The 20,595-nt window shown below is 38.1% G+C and overlaps 1 long non-coding RNA gene across 1 annotated transcript; it reads right to left on the reverse strand.

Annotated features, from left to right (window-relative positions):
• Positions 1 to 16,341: 16,341 nt before the first annotated feature.
• On the reverse strand, positions 16,342 to 19,242 carry LOC113285607. The gene is made up of 3 exons (XR_003328786.1): positions 19,193 to 19,242; positions 17,748 to 17,823; positions 16,342 to 16,534 (listed from the first exon to the last, which is right to left on the reverse strand). It is a non-coding gene; the product is annotated as an uncharacterized LOC113285607 (long non-coding RNA).
• Between the last annotated feature and the right edge of the window lie 1,353 nt (positions 19,243 to 20,595).

The raw sequence follows: 20,595 nt of genomic DNA on the forward strand, positions 1-20,595 counted from the left end.
TTTTTAAAAAAAAAAAAAGAAAATAAAATTTGGTTTTTTGAATGGGAGCAAGCCCACTGTTGGTTTTGTGTTTGCTTTGGCTCAGCTGGTTTGAAAACGTTTGGTGAAACTGAGTCCAAAATCTCGGCCTAGAATTTGGGTACTCGGCCCACTAACGAGTTAACCTAGCGTGATCGGTTACAAGCTCAGCTGGGTTTAAAAACCCAGAATACAAAATACCAGTCAAAATTAAACAAGCTCACAAAAATTAAATACAAGCCCACAAATTAAACAAACAAGCCCACAGAAATTAATTACAAACCCAACAGAAAATAAAAAGCCCAAAAATTGGCTTTAATATTACAAGCCCACAATTCGGGTTCTCTTAAATGGGTTACCTTTTAAGCACAGCCCAGCTGCTCTGATATTGTTGCAAAAACCCAGTTGGGCTTTGGTTCTTTTCCTTGGTGGCGTCCCAGCAGAGGAAAAACTGGTTCAGAACAGCAGGTCCAACAGCAAATGAAGTGAAGCAGATGCAGATGCAAATGCTATGCAGTGAAATGCAAAAATAGCTAATAAAACTACAAGAAAAACACAGCACCAGTCCCCGGCAGCGGCGCCAAAAACTTGGTGGGCCCGGAGGAGTGTATAAATTTAAGCGAAATGAAACGGGCCTACAGTAATACCGCAAGTGCACGGTCGTCAGTTGTAGCTCGTGCAAGTACGGGTCGATCCACAGAGACTGGGTGTGTTTTGTGTTTCTAGCTATTTGGGCTCTAAATTGTTGTTGGTTAACTATGAAGCCTTTTGGGTTTTGGGCTTAGGGTACCTTTGGATTATAGGCTTGTTTGATAATGAAGTGCTTTAGGCCTTGGGCCTTTGAAGTGAACTGAGCTTGTGTGATAATGGGTTCAATGGAGTGAACTGAGCCTTGGGCTCAGTTGGATGAGCATCAGATTAAGCTAGGCTTTTCTTGTTCTGAACCTATTTCTGGGCCTTTGGTTGTGAACTAAACCTTGGGCTTTGTAGCTTATGACCTGGGCTTTGGTTAAGTTCAGTGGACTGATGGGCTTTTGGTCTTCGAACCTGGGCTTGGTTTGGACTGGTTTGAGCTTGGGCTTTTGGATTGCTGTGAGCCAAGCTCAGTTGCAGCAGCAGCAACAGTGGAAGAAAAGCAGCAGCAGCAGCAGGGCTGCAGGGCAGTGGAAGCAGACAGCTGCAGTAGCAGAAGCAGTGCACAGCAGCAGCAAAAGCAGTGCACAGCAGCAGCACAACAAGGCAGTGAATGCAGCAGGAGAAAATAGCAAACAAAATGAAGGACAAGTGAAAGTAAAACAGTGGCAGTGAAGGAATGAGGAAAAGTACACACAATGTAACAGTGAAGTAAATATGAAAGTACAATGAAACTACAAGAACAATGGAAGTAAACCAAGGCCTAAGCCAAGGGCAGGGGAGATGGTGAAGCTAACAGTGATGACAATGCAAGGCCAAGGCAGTGGCTCTAGGCATACAAATGGAATGGAAAGAGAATTAGCTTGCTATGAGCACTAATTTCTCCCATTGCTCAATCAAAACAATGCATCCTAAGCATACAAATGGAATGGAAAGAGAATTAGCTTGCTATGAGCACTAATTTCTCCCATTGCTCAATCAAATCAGTGAACTGAGGTTTCTAGCCTAACATTCCACTAAACATGTATCACATAACAGGTACATTAACATTACATGGAACACAAACATCAACAGGAACATGCACTAGGAAAATTGAAGAAACTAAACATCACAGTGAACTAACATTAAACACAAAACTAAATTGAGATTAGAAACAAACAGAAATTATAAAAACATAAACTAAATGAACATGGAATTAAACATGAAATGAAACAGAAATTGAAAATTAACTAAAATTGATTTGAAACTGAAACTGAAATTGAACATTAACAGAACTAAGTTCTGGACACTGGCTATTCCAGCATATCCTCTCACACACACCCTCAAGTTATATTTATACCCAAAACATCAAATTAGGGTTATCACCCATTTTCCCAAAATCCCAAAATAAAACAGTACAATTAGGTTTACTGTTTTTCTAATGTCACGGGTCTAATTGAGCCCACTTCCCTACTCTAATCCTCTCCTGGTACGGTCCCAACATGAATTAGGGTTTCTAGAGAAACCCCCAAATTACAGAGAAATTAGGGTTAGTGATACTCACCCAAATCGAGGAAATTTCTTCCATGTAGTCTCGGCCCATGCTTCCTCTGACCTTCCTGCTCTTCTCGGCTGCTTCAATTTCTGTCTCTAACCTCACCTATTTCATCAACTTCTAAACTAGGGTTTTCGGGTTGAGAAGTTGATGTAATAGATGGCTAGAGAAGAAGGGGACGTGATGGTGGTATCTGCTACGGTCGGGGAAGAAGTGATGGTGGTGGAGAAGGCGAGGTAGTGACAGTTTGCAGAGACAGCGCATGGAGGTGGTGGTGGTTCTGCAACTGATTTTGGGAGAAGGGGAAGGAGCTCGACTGTTTTGGGAGAAAGGAAGTGTTTGTTTGGGTATAGGGTATCGGGTTCTACGGTGTGAAGCGGGGATATCGCGGTTTGATGATCTGCGACAAGGAGCGATGGATGGGAAGATGGTAGGCGGATCCAACGGCGATACGGAGGTAAGCGTTGAGCGACCGTCGGATGAATGGATGTAGCAAAACGGACGACCCAAGATGGAGATGGGCGTTGCGATGTAAAGCGGGGGCTTCGGAGTTTGATGTGCGATGATGGAGCGACCGTAGGATGCTGAGATGCTTCGATCTGACGGCTGAAATCCGAGACGGGCTTGGATAGTGGAAATATGTTTGAGTAAGGGTTTTGGGCCTTGGGTATGCCAAGCCCATATCTTCTTTAAGGACAATTCTTCTTCTTCAAGCCCACTTCTAGCCTTTTGGTCTTGTGCACAACATTCTTCGCGGCTTCCTTGTGTAATTTCTCCCGGCTTTTCACTACTTTTCTGCTCTTTTCCGCTCTGCTATTCATCCAAACTTTATTTATTACCTAAAAATGCAAAATTAAGTAAGAAAAATATTTATTCTTGAAAACAATGAAAATACAGAATATGGGATAAAATGTAGAATTAATGCACAAAAGATGAGTTAAATGCCAACAAAAAGGGATAAATATATACAATATTTGGCACTCATCAGTATTCCAAACCTGCATATGATTTGCTCAAACAAGAACTTAAAGACATTTGTGTCCCTAATTCTCGCCAAAGCCTTTGCTTCCACCCACTTGGTGAGTAATCCGTAGCCATAATAAGGTATTTTCTCTTCGAGGTTCCCTCTATAAAAGGTCCAACAATATCAACCCCCCACTTGAAAAATGGCCAAGGGCTGATGACTGAGTTAAGATCCGTTGTTGGTGCTTTAATCTTCCTGGAAGAGCATTGGCATCTCTCACAGCGCTTAGCCACGTTCTTTGAATCTTCGTCCATGCTTAGCCAGTAGTATCCTTGCATTTTGGATTTGATTGCCAAGGACCTTCTTCCACTATGGTTGCCGGCATCTCCGTTGTATATATCATGGAGTACTCTTCTGCCTTCAGTTCGTGAGAGGCACCGCATCAGAGGTCCAAGAAATGACCTTCTATACAGTATTCCGTCACGCAATATATACATTGCTACTTTTGATTTCCGAGCCTCCTTGACATCTGCTGGTAGGGTACCTTTGTCAAGGTATTGGTGAATTGGAATCCTCCAATCATCCTTCGCTTCGTCTTCATTGTCTTCGTCCGACATAGATTGGTCTTTGTCAGATTCTTCGACTTCGTCATCTGGTTCTTCTTTGTCTTCTTTTCCTTTCTCAGCTTCTCTCATGGATCGAGTCTGAACGAGCAAAGCCTCCTCAGCTTCTGATATTGGTCCCTCTATCGAAGGATCGTATATCCTTCCGATTTGCACGGAGGTGGTATTTCTGTCCCTTAGCATTGATGATATGAATGCTAAGGCATCTGCGTGTCTGTTATCTTTTCGACAGACATGTCTGAATGGAACATTGTTGATCTTTGACGCATGCTCCTGTGCTAAATTTAGGTACGAAGATAGTACTGGATCCAAAGTTTGATATTTGAGCACGATTTGTCTAATGACTAACTGTGAGTCACTAGTTAAACAAACATCTGATAAGCCTAGCTCCCGTGCCAAGCGTAGACCATGCATGACCGTCTCGTATTCTGTGATGTTATTAGTGTATTGGTCGAATTCTAACCTAAACGCATAGATGATTCGGTCTCCGATAGGGGTTGTTATTACAATCCCTATGCCTGCGCCCTCTCCATTGGAGGATCCATCTACGAATATATCCCACCTCCGTGAAGTCTGAGGTTCCAAGAGATCTTCTGGTTCTTGCTTATCTTCCTCCATTCCTGGGATGTCATCTATCTCCGCTTCGTCATTGAGAGGTAGGTCCGCCAGAAAGTCTGTTAAGATTTGTGATTTCTCAGCCTTCCTGGTTTCAAAGATTATGTGGAATTGCTTGATCATGGCATTCCATTTTGCCACCTTTCCAATTTTCTCCGTGCTGTCGAGGATTTGTCCTATCTGAGCCTTTGTAAAGACTCGGATGGTATGTGCGTCGAAATATATCCTTAGTTTTTGTGTTGCCACTACTAAGGCATATATAAGTTGCCCCACCTTGGTGTAGTTACGCTCCTCCGAACTGAGTGTCTTTCTGATGTAGTATATGGGCTTTTCTCCTTGTCCTTGGTCTCGTACCAGTACTGCGCTCACACGTAGCTTGTTGCTGTTAAGTACAAGGTGATAATTTCACCTGGCTCCGACTTCTGTAGGATGGGTACTGAAGTCAGATATTCCTTGGTTTTCTGGAAAGATTGCTCGCACTTCGTGGTCCACATGAACCTGCTTCATTTCCTTAGTGTATCGAAAAATGCTTTGCATTTATCTGATGATCTTGCTACGAATCTTCCCATGGAATCTAAGATTCCATTTAGCTTTTGTACTCTTTTTAGTGTTTGTGGAGATGGCATTTCCATTACTTCTCTGACCCTTTCGGGGTCTACTTCTATTCCTCGTTTAGTTACCAATTATCCTAGGAATTTTCCTGAGGTTACTCCGAACGTGCATTTTTCCGGGTTTACCTTCATGTGAAAGCTTCTCATGGCTTCGAATATTTCCTTTAGGTCTCACAGGTGTTTTTTATCCTCTTTGCTTTCGACAAGCATATCGTCCACGTAGACCTCCAGTATCTTGCCTATCCACGGCTTAAAGATTTTGTCTACCAATCGCTGGTATGTTGCCCCTGCGTTCTTTAGTCCAAAAGGCATCCTTGTATAGCAATACAAGCCTCGTGGGGTAAAGAACGCAGTATGCTCCTGGTCTTCTTCTGCAAGGGAGATTTGGTTGTAACCTAAGTATCCATCCATGAAGGATAGCCTCTGGTGACCTTTGGTTGCATTGACTAGTTGGCCAATGTTTGGCAGCGGGTAGCTGTCTTTAAGGTACGCTTTGTTGAGATTTCTAAAGTCGATGCAAATGCGTACGCCTCCGTTATTCTTGGGCACAATCACCATATTGGATATCCACGTGGGATACTTGACTTCTCGTATGAACCCTGTGGTTAGTAGATTTTGTAACTCCTTTTCTACCGCTTCTTGGTAGATGTCTGCCACCTTACGGATGCGTTGCTTGAATGGTGGTATTTCTGATTTGAGCTGAAGGTGGTGGGAGACCAAATTCGGGTCAATTCCAGGCATTTCTTCATTGACCACGCAAATACATCTGCTTAGTCTCTTAGTAGGCTTTGTAGTTGCATCTCCTCTTCCTCTTCAAGTAAAGTTCCGATGTTGATCATTTTTGGCCCTGCTTCCATTCCGATGTTGATTTTTTTTGTTGGTTCCACCGGTGAGAAGGTTTGTTTCTGAGGACGTTGAGGAGTGATTTTCTGTAATTGTCATTTGGAAGAGACTTTGCCTCTGGGGTGGCGGAGGTGCTTGTATCTGTAACTGAGATGGCTTCGGGTACTAAGAAGGCTTCGTCCTTCACTTCTTTGGTGTTTTCCTTTCCTCTTTTTCTTTCATGTTGTTGTGCAGCAGCTATTTCTTCATTGAATCTGACCTCTGCTAGATTACATAGCCTCGCGTCTTGCTGATCACCTTAGATTTCCATTTCACCCATGGATGTAGGAAATCGAAGGTACTGATGATATGTCGAGGTTGTTCCTCGTAATCTATGGACCCATAGTATGCCCATGGTTACATTGTAGGGCGAAGGTGCTTCCACCACGCAGAACCTTATATTGGTTACTAAGGGTCCTGCACGTACCTGTAAGATAATTTCTCCTTCTGGTCTAGAGACTGCTCCATTGAAACCGTTTATTATGCAAGTGGAAGAATCCATTTACTCCGCTGACAAACCCATGCGTAGGTAAGGTTCGTAAAAAAAAATACATTTAATGAACTTCTCCCGTCAACGAGGACCTTCGTAACGTACCATCCATGGATTGGAAGAGTGATCACAAGTGGATCATTGTGTATTTCGACCTCCTGATTGACGTCTTTTGTTGAGAATGTTAATGGCGTGGCCATCCATTCTTACCAAGTGCTAGTAGGTGGTCCGCTTAGCTTGAACACCTCATGGGTTTCTAGATTTCTTCTGTTTCGAGCTAACTAGAGGATGTCTTCGAGCAGTTCTTCTTGACCTCCGTTGGAGAAGGTGATCATGTTGATGTCTTTTCGTCTTGAGGTAATTCTACCCTTTTCTTCGGGGCCACCTCAGTTTCAGCTGGTTGTATCTACGTACTCCATGAATTTTCCTTCATCTATGAATTTCTGAATTGTGTTCCTTAGGTGATAGCATGTATCAGTTGTATGGTCATAGTACTGATGGTACTCGCAGTACTCCTTAGCCTCCTTCGTTTATCTGGTTGCTTTCCCCTAGTATTAGGGTAAGGAAAGCCCGGCTTTGATCCTTCCTTGCTTAGGATATGGGAGAATGTGGTATTTATCTTTGTGTAGATCTTATCTACGAACTCGTCTCTTCCTTTTCATATGCCTTTGCCATCTCCGTATTTTGATCTTTTGTCTCGAGAGCTGGTTCTGCCCCCAGTCTCATTTTGCTTCTTAGGTATCTCCGGAATTGGTTCTAGAGAGTTGGTTCGTTGTGGAGCTGTTGTTGTCTTTGCTTGTTCCCTAGGGTTGTCCTTATGGATTTCTTCGAGTCTGATGTAGCGGTCTTGGACAACCCTGAGTTCTCCTTCGAAATAAAGGGCTCTGTTGTGAAGCTCCACGAAGATAGCTGAGGTTCTACCAAGTCCATACTTATAGCAATTAATGTTAATTTCTGGATTGACTTTTCCGATTGCTTGGCACGTCTTCTGCCACCTGTCTGTGTACTGCATTAATGTTTCCTGAGGTACGATAGCTAAAGCAAATAGCCTATCTAACCCTGCTTTTGTTGATTTGTTGTACATGTATGACTCCAAGAATACCGTAGAAAATTGCTCAAAGGAGTCAAATGAGTTTGCTGGTAAATTTTCATACCACTCCAATGCCGATCCTGTCAAGATTGCAGGAAAATACCTACAAAGTACTACCTCATCTCTTTCTCAATGGGAAAGGACACGAGTGTAGTATCGTAGGTGGGTTGCGGGGTCAGAGGTACCATTGTAGGTCTGAAACGCAGGTACTGGGCATTTCGCAGGGATAGGCTCCCTCAAAATGCATAGGGACAACGGAGATGTTGTCGCTTCATGGAGCACTTCTTCTAGTCTTGCGCCTGCATGGCCGGTTTTCAGCCCTTGTATTTCTTTTCGCATCTTCTCCATTTGCTCCATAACCATGTTCACATTGTGAGCATCTATGGAAAATGCCTCATCATAGTAGGATTGAGAGGGCTTGTAGGTTGAGTCCGTGTCGTCTGGATTTGGTGGGTTAAGATCCACCCTTCGTCTTCATGAGATAGCTCCGTTCTCATACCTTTTTAACGGAGGGTGAGTTTGGGAACCTTCGATCTATATGTCCAGCATGTCTTTGAGATTCTGGTTCTCCTGGACCATCTCGTGCATTGCATCCTCATGCTCCTTGTTACGGAGTAGTAAAGCTGCTACTTGTGCTGCCATTTGTTCTTTATTGTGGATTCCACCACCCTGAGGAGTGTTGTCGCCCAGATCCTCAGAGTTATCCACTCCTTATTCAATGACGAAGTTAGGTTTCCCAACCCTCGTCCTGTAGGAACTAAGGTTCTGAGTAACCCTGCGTTGTCCGCAGGTGGCTTCGTAATGGTGGGATGCTCCAGCGACGGCATGTCGTAAAGAGGTTGAGCTCCCGATGTTTGCCCCATCCCTTCAGCAGGAATAGGTGATTTGCTATCAATCGTTTTTCTTGCGATTTCACTTTGTCCGTCCTATGCTTCGGTTCTATGGTTTGCTTGAGACGGCTTTGAGATCTTCCTCTCGTGATTGCTGGTCGTGAGCTTGTTGGTACATCACTTGGTTTCTGCATGCCTTTGGCTCTTTTTATCCTGCGGTCACAGAAAACGGCAGAAATTTGCTACTTGGGTGCCTTCGTCAAAAGTAGCAATTAATGCTCTGACACAGAAGATGGCTAAGCATCTTTTTTCAGAAAAATGACGTTTTGAAAGACGGGTATTAAATTTTTATGACACCCTTGGGAGAAACAACCTTAAACATTGAAAACCAATTAAAAAGGGCTGTCAGATCTCTCTAAAAAAAACAAGGTTATTAAATGCTTTAGAAGATTTTTTTTTTCTTAAAATCTCACTGAGATTCCTCCGTAGTCAGAGGTACTCAGATCTAACGGATGCTTTGTTGGAAATGGCGTTTTAGTACATAACAAAAGTTTTAACGTTTTGTGTGTACGTTTTTGTGAAGACTTTTGTAGATCTGTGAGATTGCTAGTCTTTAGAGGCTATGAACTCAAAGAACTTGCGAGAACAATGGACGAACCAATCACTAGAAAGTGAGATCCATCGTTGTTGAACTCAGATCTCTTCGTTAAAGATGATGCGTAAGTAAAATTAATTACGGAATATAAAAACTCAAGTTGATGAGCAAAAACCTTCTAGCGCCAAACTGTGACTACTCGTTTTCCTATAGTCTACGTAATGTATACAACTCAAAGAATCAGATACTAAGTAGTATTGATGCCTCTTTTGAACTGATAATGCTAAGTAGTATAATATACTCAAGATCACAATAATAACAAAGAACACAAATATAATGTGAAAGGAACTAAGTTATCATGAAACACAAGAGATTACGTGGTTCGACTTTAGTCTACGTCCACGGGGTAATGAGTGATTGCTTTGTATTATGTTATGATGGTTACAAAGATCTTAAATGCTTCCCAAAGTAATAGAGAGAACTCAAGTTGAAGTAAATACTTAAGTTCTAAACCTTAAAGAGGTATAAGCTTAAGACAAGATCTTCTGTCCTAGGTATTGAATGTCTTTAGTTTGTTGGTGAGGCTTGGTATTTATAGCCCCTTCTGCTCCAGGTATATCTTTGCTGTCTTTGGATCCATCGTTTCCTGATATACCTTCCGTACCAATGGTACCTTCGTTCGCCGCGTGCTTTCTCCAGTCGAACTTTGCCACCTCAACTGACCCACGTTCCTTCGGAAACTTCCCAACCTTAGTACAGATTGTACCTTCGTTCACCGCAAGCCTCTGCTAATCTGGTACCACCACATCATCTCTCTCCACGTGCTTTGATTATGCATGTAGATAAGAGATTTGTGCATTTAATTCTGATTAGATATGTCATCTACCTCTGTCCCTTCGCCGGCTGCCTCCTCATAGACTAGGCTTTTACTATTTTCATCTTAGCCGTTGAGGTATCCCTTCTTGGGGGAAGATAAAGTAGATCTACGAAGGTATCTTCTGCTTCTCAGGTTCCTCTGTACATCAATGGCTATACAGTTATCTTGTAAGCGGCCACTAAGATCGTGACACGTGCTCCACGGAATATTGGTATTCACACCCCCTTGTCAATTTTAGTGACAAAACTATCAATACATATGGATTACAAAATAAATAAAAATTGTAGCTTCTCATCCAAATGCTTGATCTCCTTGGCATCTTCAACGGGACTCGAAATCTTCGTCACTTCCAAGTACTCCATGATCCTAAAGGTTGTAATTTCAACATCATATTTGTTGAAGATCCGTAGCGATAACAATGAGAAAACAAAGTGCTCTCAATAATAGTTATACAATGTCATAGTATTATTACACGGCATCAAATTTCAATTGTATCACAACTTTGACAATAACACTATGGTGATATGTATCACTCCCCCTTAGTCAATACTTCATCTCAACATGAAAACCACTCCTCCTTACATAATGATCCGTAAACCATATTTATTTGTAGTATCACACTACACATTAATTCTCCCCGTTTTTGTCAATATAAATTGGCAAAGGTACGAAAACTAGTGGGATCCTCATGAAATTTTCATATAGATACTTCATGACCAGAAGAGAATACCATATCAACTTATTTAGATGCCATCATAAAGCCGAAGCTAAATGCATTCATCAATGAGTTTATAAAGATACAAGATAACCCTTATAATATTCCACATCCGCACTCCCCACAAAGATTTGGCAATTAAGCACAAGTTCAAAAAGAACTCTCCCCCATAAAATGACATTCCCGAAAGAACAACAAAGGCGACCTTACTTTCACAAGAAAATAAGGATTTCTTTGGACGTAACCAAATCACATGAAAACATGAATTTGAATCCAAAGTATTCAATTGAATTAACCACAAAAGAACCCATGATTAATCCAATAGAAATGCACAACTAAATTAACCACAAGAAAACCCATGACTAATTCATCGGAATTACACAACTAAATTAACCACAAGAAAGTGATCAATTCAATTGGTCATGCTCTTCATAAGAGAACTTACGGAGCAACAACTAAACTGACCAAAAGAGAATGATCAATTCAATTGGTCATGCTCAAACATAAGAAAACTTATGGAGCAACACAGTATATGCACAAAACTGTGGATCGGAGATTGACCAATACTGTGGAATAGACAAGGATTCATTCTATTTTCCATCACTACTTGCACAATGACATACAATAGATTTAATCCTTGTAAACAAAAGTTTTATCCTTTCTGCCATCAAAGCAATGACATAAAGGCTTTAAGTTTTGTAATGTCAAAAGTTCATTCTATCTTCTGTCAATACTTTCATACCGACATAATAGAGATAACTTTTGAACAAGTATAGGACAGTCACAGGTTCTCGGACGTAAACAACATATCCCATAACAATTTGAAATATTTAAAATCATAAAGATTAAAATTACAAAAATCATCTTCCAAAAAACTTAGAATTTAAATAAATAAATCTAAAAACATTAAAGATGAAAATCGTTGGACATAGCTATGTGTACTCACAATAATGGATATTCCAAACCCTAGTTATTCTTTTAAAAACACAAGAAATAAATTCTCAAAAGAAGATTAACTAGAGATTGAGACCTCTGAAGAATCTTTATCGTCCTCGAACTCCTTGTCGTCAACAGCCATGGGAACATAAGGTTCATGGAGAAAAGAGTCAATTCCAACAAACCTTTTAGGCTGATGATGTCGAACCAGGGCCTTCTAAATTTCGAGAGTTCTCAAAACAAAAGATTTTATTTGCTGAATCTCCTTCCTTGCTTCCTTCAACTCTTCAAGAACATCAGAAAACTTCTGATAATTTGAAGGAACAGCTCTTGGCTTCCTCACATTCCTTTTTTTTTCTTTTCAAAGTTGGAGGTAACAGAGATTTATCTTTTTCCTTCATGATTGATGGCTTAACAATCATATTAACATCTTTTCCATCAGAATACATGATGCTTGGAGTCTCCATACGTGTATGGGTTTGTGAGAGGAAATCACAATTTAAACTCAACAGGCAGTCTTAAGATGAAAAGAGTTTCAGAGAAGGAAAAAAGAATGTAGGGTCACGGAACCTTAAACAGCATAGGTTCACGCCCGCACAATTCACAACCCTAGAGAGAGAAGAATTGTCGAGAATAACCCTCTTTCATAAGACAGAGAGGTCCCTTCCAATATCAATTAGATACGAAAAAATTCCAAAATTTGCAAACCAAAGCAAAAAAAAAAACTAAAAAAAAAAACTACTTTTCTTTTCTTAAAGCCTGAGGTGTGCATAATCTTGTCTCTTTTGATCAGGCACATGAGATAAGATGCACAAAAACAACACAATCAAGTTGTGCTACGGTGAACAACAATTTGTACACCATAACCTTTTTGAAAGGAATTCATAGAACCATGTCTATCAAATTGTTTAGACCATACTCTTTTCTCTAGTGGTCTTGACATGTCTTTGGAAACCAACTTTTTTGAAGAGGATAAAATCTTACATACATCAGCGGTTTTTTGAACAAGTTTGAGCTTGTTTGCTAGGCGATTTTCTCTTCTTTGAAGTCTCTTGACATGTCTCATCTTGTGTTTATACTTGAAACAATTCGAAAGTTCATGGCCCTTGAATGAACAATAAGAACATGTCACTGGATAAGATGATTCAGACGCCCGAGATGTGCAAGCTGTTAGGTACAGAGTGGAACCTGAAAAATCAGACATAGAGTTTCCAACAGAAAGGTTAATTTCTTCTTCCAGATTGGTTGAGTCTTCTTATGGAAGGATATCAAGATTGATGTATGTATTTCTATAATTATCAAAATCAATATCTTCACAAAGAAGTGCAACACTTGATTTTTCGTCTTCATTGGAATCATAGTGATCATACAATTCATCAAGGGTTGCAGCAAGACCTTTGTTTCTAGTGTATTTTCTACGATTCAGACACTCATTTGCAAAATGACCAAAACCTTTCCACTTAAAGAACTGTGGCATATCCTCGTCATCATCCTCGTCAGCATCCCTGTTTTTAGAAGGAATGTGATTGTGAGGTTTAACTGACGACCTAGGTTTATCTCTGGAAAACCGTTTACTTCTCTTCAATAGAAGATCCCTAAACTGTCTTGTGATCATAGAGACTGGTTTGTCAAGATCTCATCTGATGAATCTGTCTCAGAAATATCATCCTCAGAGACATAACTTTTACTTTTGTCAAGTAATTTAGTGTTCCTATGTGCTTTGAAGGCAACATCCTTTCCAATTTTGGATGTACACTCATGATCAAAGATCTTTAGCTTCCCAACCAACGTATTTATGGAGAGAGCATCAAGGTTATTTCCTTCAACGATGGCATGATTCTTAGAATCGTATCTAGATGGCAGCGATCTGAGAATTTTCATTACAATGTCCTTTTCAGGAATAGTCTTACCCAATGCAAAAGATGCATTAACAATTTCAGAAACTTTGTGATTAAATTCATCAAATGAATCTTCATCTGTCATACGAAGGTTTTCCCAATCAAAATTAAGGTTTTGAATCCTAGCTTCCTTTTCACTGGTATTTCCTTCGAATACGATTTCTAATATATCCCAAGCATCTTTAGACCGAGTGCACGTAGTCATATGGTACTGAAGATCTGGGGTAATGGCATGTATGATGGCATTTAAACCGTCGGAGTTTTGCTTTGCAGCAAGTATCTCTACGGCATCGTATGCACCAATGTTCTTTGAAACGGTCGCATTCCCTGCTGCCACAACAGGAGCATCATAGCCACTAACTACATAAACCCATGATTGAAAATCACACGCTTGAAGAAAGGCATGTGTAGCAATTTTCCACCATAAGTAATTTGAGTCATCGAAGACTGGTGGTACGTTTATAGAGATAACACCTCTGTCCATATCAGATAGCTACAAATACAGACTTGTAAGGTCTTTAACGTGTTTGCCTGCTCTGATACCAATTGAAAATGCGTGGGTCTAACAACCGCACCCAACAATTTGTTTGGCAATCTAAGAGGACATAATCCAATACACTTTCGAGAGAATCAACTAGACAGTCAGACTCAAATTAGAATAAAGTATATCAAAGAGTTTAATATCTCTAACTCTTAATTCAATCCGCAATCAGCAAATAGAAATCTGCGAGCCCGGTTGAATATAAGAAAATTACTTGAACAGTACCAAAAACCAATGTTCAAGTGTCAATCAATGTAAATCAACAACCAGGGATTGGATATTCTAATTGATTGATCTTAACGTACAACCTGTGACATTTCAATTATATAAAAAAATATAATGTGGAAAAGAAATAACATAGACACCAGAATTTTGTTAACGAGGAAACCGCAAATGTAGAAAAACCCCGGGACGTAGTCCAGATTGAACACCACACTATATTAAGCTGCTACAGACACTAGCCTACTACCAATTAAATTCGTACTGGACTCTAGTTGAACCCTAATCAATCTCACAATGATTCAAGGTACAGTTGTGCTCCTTACGTCTATGATCTCAGCAGGATACTACACACTTGATTCACTTACAACTAAGAGTTGCTACGACCCAAAGTCGAAGACTTGATAAACAAATTTGTCTCACACAGAAAAGTCTAAAAGATTAAATAAATCTGTCTCCCACAGAAATACCCAAGAGTTTTTGTTCCGTCTTTTGATAAATCCAGGTGAACAGGAACCAATTGATAAACCGGACTTATATTCCCGAAGAACATCCTAGTATTATCAAACACCTCACAATAAACTTAATCGACTAGCGAAACAAGTTACTATGGAATCACAAACGATGAGACTAAGGTGTTTGTGACTACTTTTATATATTTCCTATCGGAGATATAAATCTCAAGCTAATTTTACAGTTGCACTCAATCACAATAGTTGGGTCTGGCTTCACAATCCCAATGAAGTCTTCAAGTCGTTAACCTACAGGGTATCGAGAAGAAACCTAAGGTTAAAGGAGAATCGACTCTAGTTATGCAACTAGTAACACACATGAGGTGTTGGGATTAGGTTTCCCAGTTGCTAGAGTTATCTTTTATATAGTTTTCAAATCAAGGTTTGTGATCCAAGTTACCTTAGTAACAAAGCATTCAATATTCATCGTTAGATGAAAAACCTGATTTAACCAAGCTAATATCTTTCAACCGTTAGATCGAACTTAGCTTGTTACACAAAAATGAAATGTACCTTCAATTAGGTTTATGTAACCGTACCCAAACGTGTACACCATGTTGGTTCACAAATAGTTAACCGAGGTTAGCCATATGATTAATCTCACACCAACCTTATTCATCTTAACCATAACTAGTTCAAATGACCCAAATGAAACTAGTTAAAGAGTTGTTCAATTTCTATATTCTCATGGATTTATACAAGAACACAATTGAAACAAAATCGGTTTGATTCACTCGAATCAATACATGAACATTATAGCCATGGTTTGCAAATATTGCATTCCTTGTTGATAAATGTTTAAGTTCATGTACAACCGATTTTAGAAAGTAACCACTTAAGTATGCGTACGGGTATGCGTACTTAAGTAACCGGATTTGAGTTTGGTTTGGTTTCCAAACTCATCAGAAATTCACGGACGTGAACTTTCCGCCAGTACGCGTACAGGTACGCGCACTTAGGTAACTGAATGTGTTGGTTTTGAAATTCCAACATCAGCAGAAATTCACGGACGTGAACTTCCGCCAGTATGCGTATGGGTACGCATACTTATCCAGTTTCCTTCAACCATTTTGAATACACACAAGTATGCATACTTTAGGTTCCCGGTTTTGGACTTATACACTAATGTGCGAACACACTATGCTTATATCCAAAGATGGTTACAAGATTCTAAACTCTTTATTTCAATCATTAAAAATTTGAAACATTCTTCTGTAATTATAATAGCCGTTTTCACACACTATTAGCATCAAAGCAATTTTCAAGATATTGAAATAATCATTATCGAAACATTCCAAGTCTTATACCAAATGATTGTATTACACAAACCATGTAAGATGTTACTCGGTAATTTTCTCATGATATAAGATGAACTTGGTCGAAGAAAAAGCTTACCAACACATATTTCGAGAAATATGTAAGCGAGATATACTCAGCTCGAAATCTCAAATGCGTATACAGAAAACTATATCGCAATACGACTTATGTCTCAATATAGGAGATAGAGTAGAAATAGACTTTCCAAGTGATAGATGAGTTTAAGTCTCCACATACCTTTTGTCGATGAAGTTCCACAAGCTCTTATTAGTAGTTCTTCGTCTTCAAGTGATAAACCTCGTGAAGTCTAAGCTCAACTATACAAACTATGTCCTAGTCCGAGACATCTATAAATAGGATACAAATCAAGACTTATAGTTTTGATCACTAACATTGACAAACATGCTTGAGATAGCAACGCATGCGAGTTCGACCGAGCAATGCTCTAACACACGCAATATTATATCATTCTTTCTCAAAAAAAAACAACTTACCCAATTCATTCTCATTCAACATCGTCAAAAAATGTTTTCTAAAAGCAAAAGAAAACAAATAGTATATTTGGAATTCGAAGACGTTTTTCCATTATGTTTCATGGATAATTGTAGTCTGATGCAGTCCCCTTGGATGTATTCTAAGTGTCCACAAAGAGGTTGTTCCGGCATCAATAAGGTAATTGAGTCAGTAATAGATAAGATTAGGTAAAAAAGGTAAAAAAGAAGAAACAATAGAAGAAAGGTAAAGAAGAAGAAACATAGTTGCTAGAGGATGCTGTGAAAAGTAAAAAAGAAGAAACAATAGAAGAATTGTGCAAAAACTTCAAACCTAAAGGAAAAAATAGCGAATGCAAAAACATGATTCCATGCGACAACTCTTGGTAGTAATCCTCTCATGGAAACGCACCGTTCTAAAGCAAAAAGTACATATGGAAAATGTTTCTGAAAATGTGCTAGCTGTCAGTAAGTGGAATTGACTGATTAGTTCAAAGGTAATAATTATGATGTAATGTGTTTTTATGTTTTGTTAATCAAGAGTTTGAAGGTGATGTAATGCGTTTTTATGTTCTAGTTTAATCATTTAGGTTCTAGTTTAATCAAGTATCCGTAGATGATGAATATCGTGTAATATGTTATATTATGTTTTAGTGTAATCAAGAGTTTGAAGGTAATGGATATGTTGTATGTGTTTTTATGTTCTAGTTAAATTGGTTATAATCGTTCTATTATTCAGTGGAAAAGTGAGTCCACAATGCAAGTATCTTTTAAGCTGAAATGGTGGCTAGGTGGTAGTATGTCTCACTAAGAACAAGAAGCCGAAAATTGCAGCAATTAATCGAGTACATATCCGCCGAACCGTTTAAAATTCAAATAGGCATCTATCCGTATATACTGTTGCAGAAAAATATTAATAATTTAGATCCATAAGTTTGAAGAAATAAATATATTATAACAAATATTAGATCTGAAATATCACAGTACATCATTTATACACTGCTTTTCGCATGAGTGCAGCACTTATACATGGTGTTTTCTTAAAAAATTATGGGCCAAGAGAGGTAATTTCCATAGGTCACCAAACAGGGCAGATGCCAATTATATACTCTATATCTATACGGCGGGGAGACTAGGGATACTTACACACGTATAATTCAAAATTACTTTTGAAGACGGACGTATTCAAAACTTCTTGGTTGCAAGGGGATTAGCAAATTACTCTCTCATTTATTACACCATCAACAAATGGACATGTTATTGGGAACGTAAGAAATGCTTCTAAAAACGGTGTTTATTTATGTGCAAGTGCAATCAGAATAAGATCATGGTAAAAAGAATACACAAGACACTTACTAGAAAACCTTGGAAATTGAAATTTATTCTCTTAGTCGAACTGATCTGTTGGACCTTCTAACTCTTCATCAAGGATCTGAAAATCATAAGAAAATATCATAAATAATCAATGGAATTTAAAATGCACAACTTACTTGCATAAAATAAGAACAAAAATATAAAAAACGATTTCTAATACACTGCTAATTTGAATAAGTGATAAGACAACCTAACAATTGGACAATGGACTAGGCGACAATTCTTATTGAGATTAATGTACCATGATATGGAAATTAAAAAATAAAATAAAACTAAATTAATGCCTTATATTCAAGTATAAAGTCTAGTATTATAATCAGTACATTTGATATGCACTGTTCAGAAAACTTAGTGGTTTTATTTTCTCTTCAAATATATCAAAACAAAACTTGATACACTCACGGTATATCAACTATGCACTCATTTAATTGGCAGTATATCAAATATGCTCCCAGTTCATAATTCAAGTAATAAACCTGAACAGTTCAATCTCATGCATATCCTTCATACCCTATTCCTTGCCCAATCTTGATATTCCTGGACGCTAAGGATTGATTTCCATCCAGTATATGAATTATGCACTCGATTTGTTGACAGTATATTATTCAATTCTTTGGACAATAATAAAACCACTATAATTATAAGATAGATGTATATATCTTATAGATACAAAGAAATCATTTTATCTTCGGTATTAAGTGATGAATTTAAAAGTATAACAAAATTTAAACAGTTTTTCACTGTGTACCGTGCCGGATCATATAAAATAAATGATTATACTGTAGTATAATTAAAATCAAAGCGTTTTTCAGTATGACATATATGTACTGTAGGATCATGCCAAAACTAACAACATAGAAACCATAACTATGAACGAATTTATAAAAAGATGGCCACAAACACAAAATAAGAACATCAATCAAAACAAAAACACATAAAATCCACTATATGATCAGATTTTCAAGAATAAGTTATGTTTTTAGTCAGTATTGCATATATGTACTGTTAATTCATACACAAAACCAAACTGAAATAAATCTAAAACCAACAAAATGAAACTAATATAGCCGAACCAAATGACGAAATGAAGAACAAACATGATTACCCATGTAGATCTAAACTATTTTTATGGAAATGAAAGAAATACGTAACAAATCAAGCATGGAAATTAAAAACACAGTGAAAAAATCAATTAACGATTAGATCTTATCATTTTTCAAAAGTGAACTATATTTTTTCGTTAAGATTGTATACACAATCATTGAGATGCTTCGTTTTATCAGATCTATGATTTTAGAGACGGAAAAAAAAAAGTCAAAAGGCGTTTCTTTTTGAAAATTTATATATGAATACGTAAATTATGATACAATGATTACAAATCTAAAATCCATTTTAAGATCGGAAACACAAAGAGACTAATCACAAACCTTTCATAGCCGGATCTCTCGCAGACATTTTTCATTGAGGAAGAAAGATGAAAATGAAATGAAAATAAATTAAACATAATCTCTTTTTACCGTGTTTATAAGGTGGGCTATTTTAGAGAATTTAGAAAATGTACTTCTTAGGTATCACACGTGTATGGACTCTGGAATTGAATTTTTGGTCCAAAATCGAAGAAGAAGGACCTCCGGTTAGTGAGTACTTAATGGACAGACCTGACACTAACTAAGACCACTATATTAGTACCTATTGGTAATAATCCCTACAAATTTAAAAGGATAGTTGTTAGGGAGAAAGCCACTTTTAATAAAAGGAAAGCCAATTTCGAGGTGGATTTAAAAAAATACTTTCTCATTAGCAATAATTATTTTAATTTTAATTTTCCATTCAATTAACTAAGCCTAATAACTAGAGTACTTTTTTGTTTTGTTTTTTTGAAGCAACTAGAGTACATGAATGCAAACTTAGATGGCGGTGCGTGCACAATCTGATCGTTGGAGATCGAGATCTTTTCGTATTGCTTTTATCATCACTTGATTAAGTAACTTGGCTCCGTTAATTGAGAAATTGTCATTTTCCACATACAAGGCAGTCCTAAGCTAGGGTCAGCTTTAAAATGTGATTGTCAATGTGGGAAGTAATAATATGTCCTTATTCCTTCAGCCCTTGGCTCCTACTTCCCTTTGAATTTGGGTCGCGCCATTAGGAAAGGTAAGATAAAAGGTGGACAGCAAATATAATTTTGAACTCCGTTTCCGTGCAAATCATGTCTTTTGAAATTAAAGTAATGAATTTGGGTTGTGCCATCTAATTTTTACTTTTTAGTTAACAAGAGTGGTATGGAAAATAAAAATGAAAATAAAAACGATTATTAGTGGGAGATGAGTTTTTTTTTTAATCCACTCCAAAACCGACTTTCTCTTTAGCAAAAATGGTTTTCCCCCTATTAATTATCTTTAACAGATGTCATGATTTGTTATGCTTATATACACAAATTTAAAATGTTTTATAATTTAACAATCCTTTCATTATTTTCACAAACTCAAAAATAACTTAGAATACCAGAAAAAAATCGGGCGGCCTTCGGCCGTCTAGTCAAATCGAAATTATGACTTACGACATATTAATATGTTTTCCAAATTTAAGGTTTCGTCTCCTCTCTACTTGTCGCATATATAATGTAGGTCAATTCTAGATGTACTGATTTCCATAATGTGAACATATTTGATTCATTGCTTTGTGCTTTAAGGAAAAGAAGGCAATACGATGACACATCGTGCAATGCTCGTGTTAGGTATTTCACTGCATTTATTTTTATTGAAATTGAAATGAATGAAAAAAGAAATTAGCTCGCCCAGACGTAATTTCCTGGTTCCATCACTCGTTA

Source organism: Papaver somniferum, chromosome 6, assembly GCF_003573695.1.
Source record: "Papaver somniferum cultivar HN1 chromosome 6, ASM357369v1, whole genome shotgun sequence".
Lineage (NCBI taxonomy): Eukaryota > Viridiplantae > Streptophyta > Magnoliopsida > Ranunculales > Papaveraceae > Papaver > Papaver somniferum.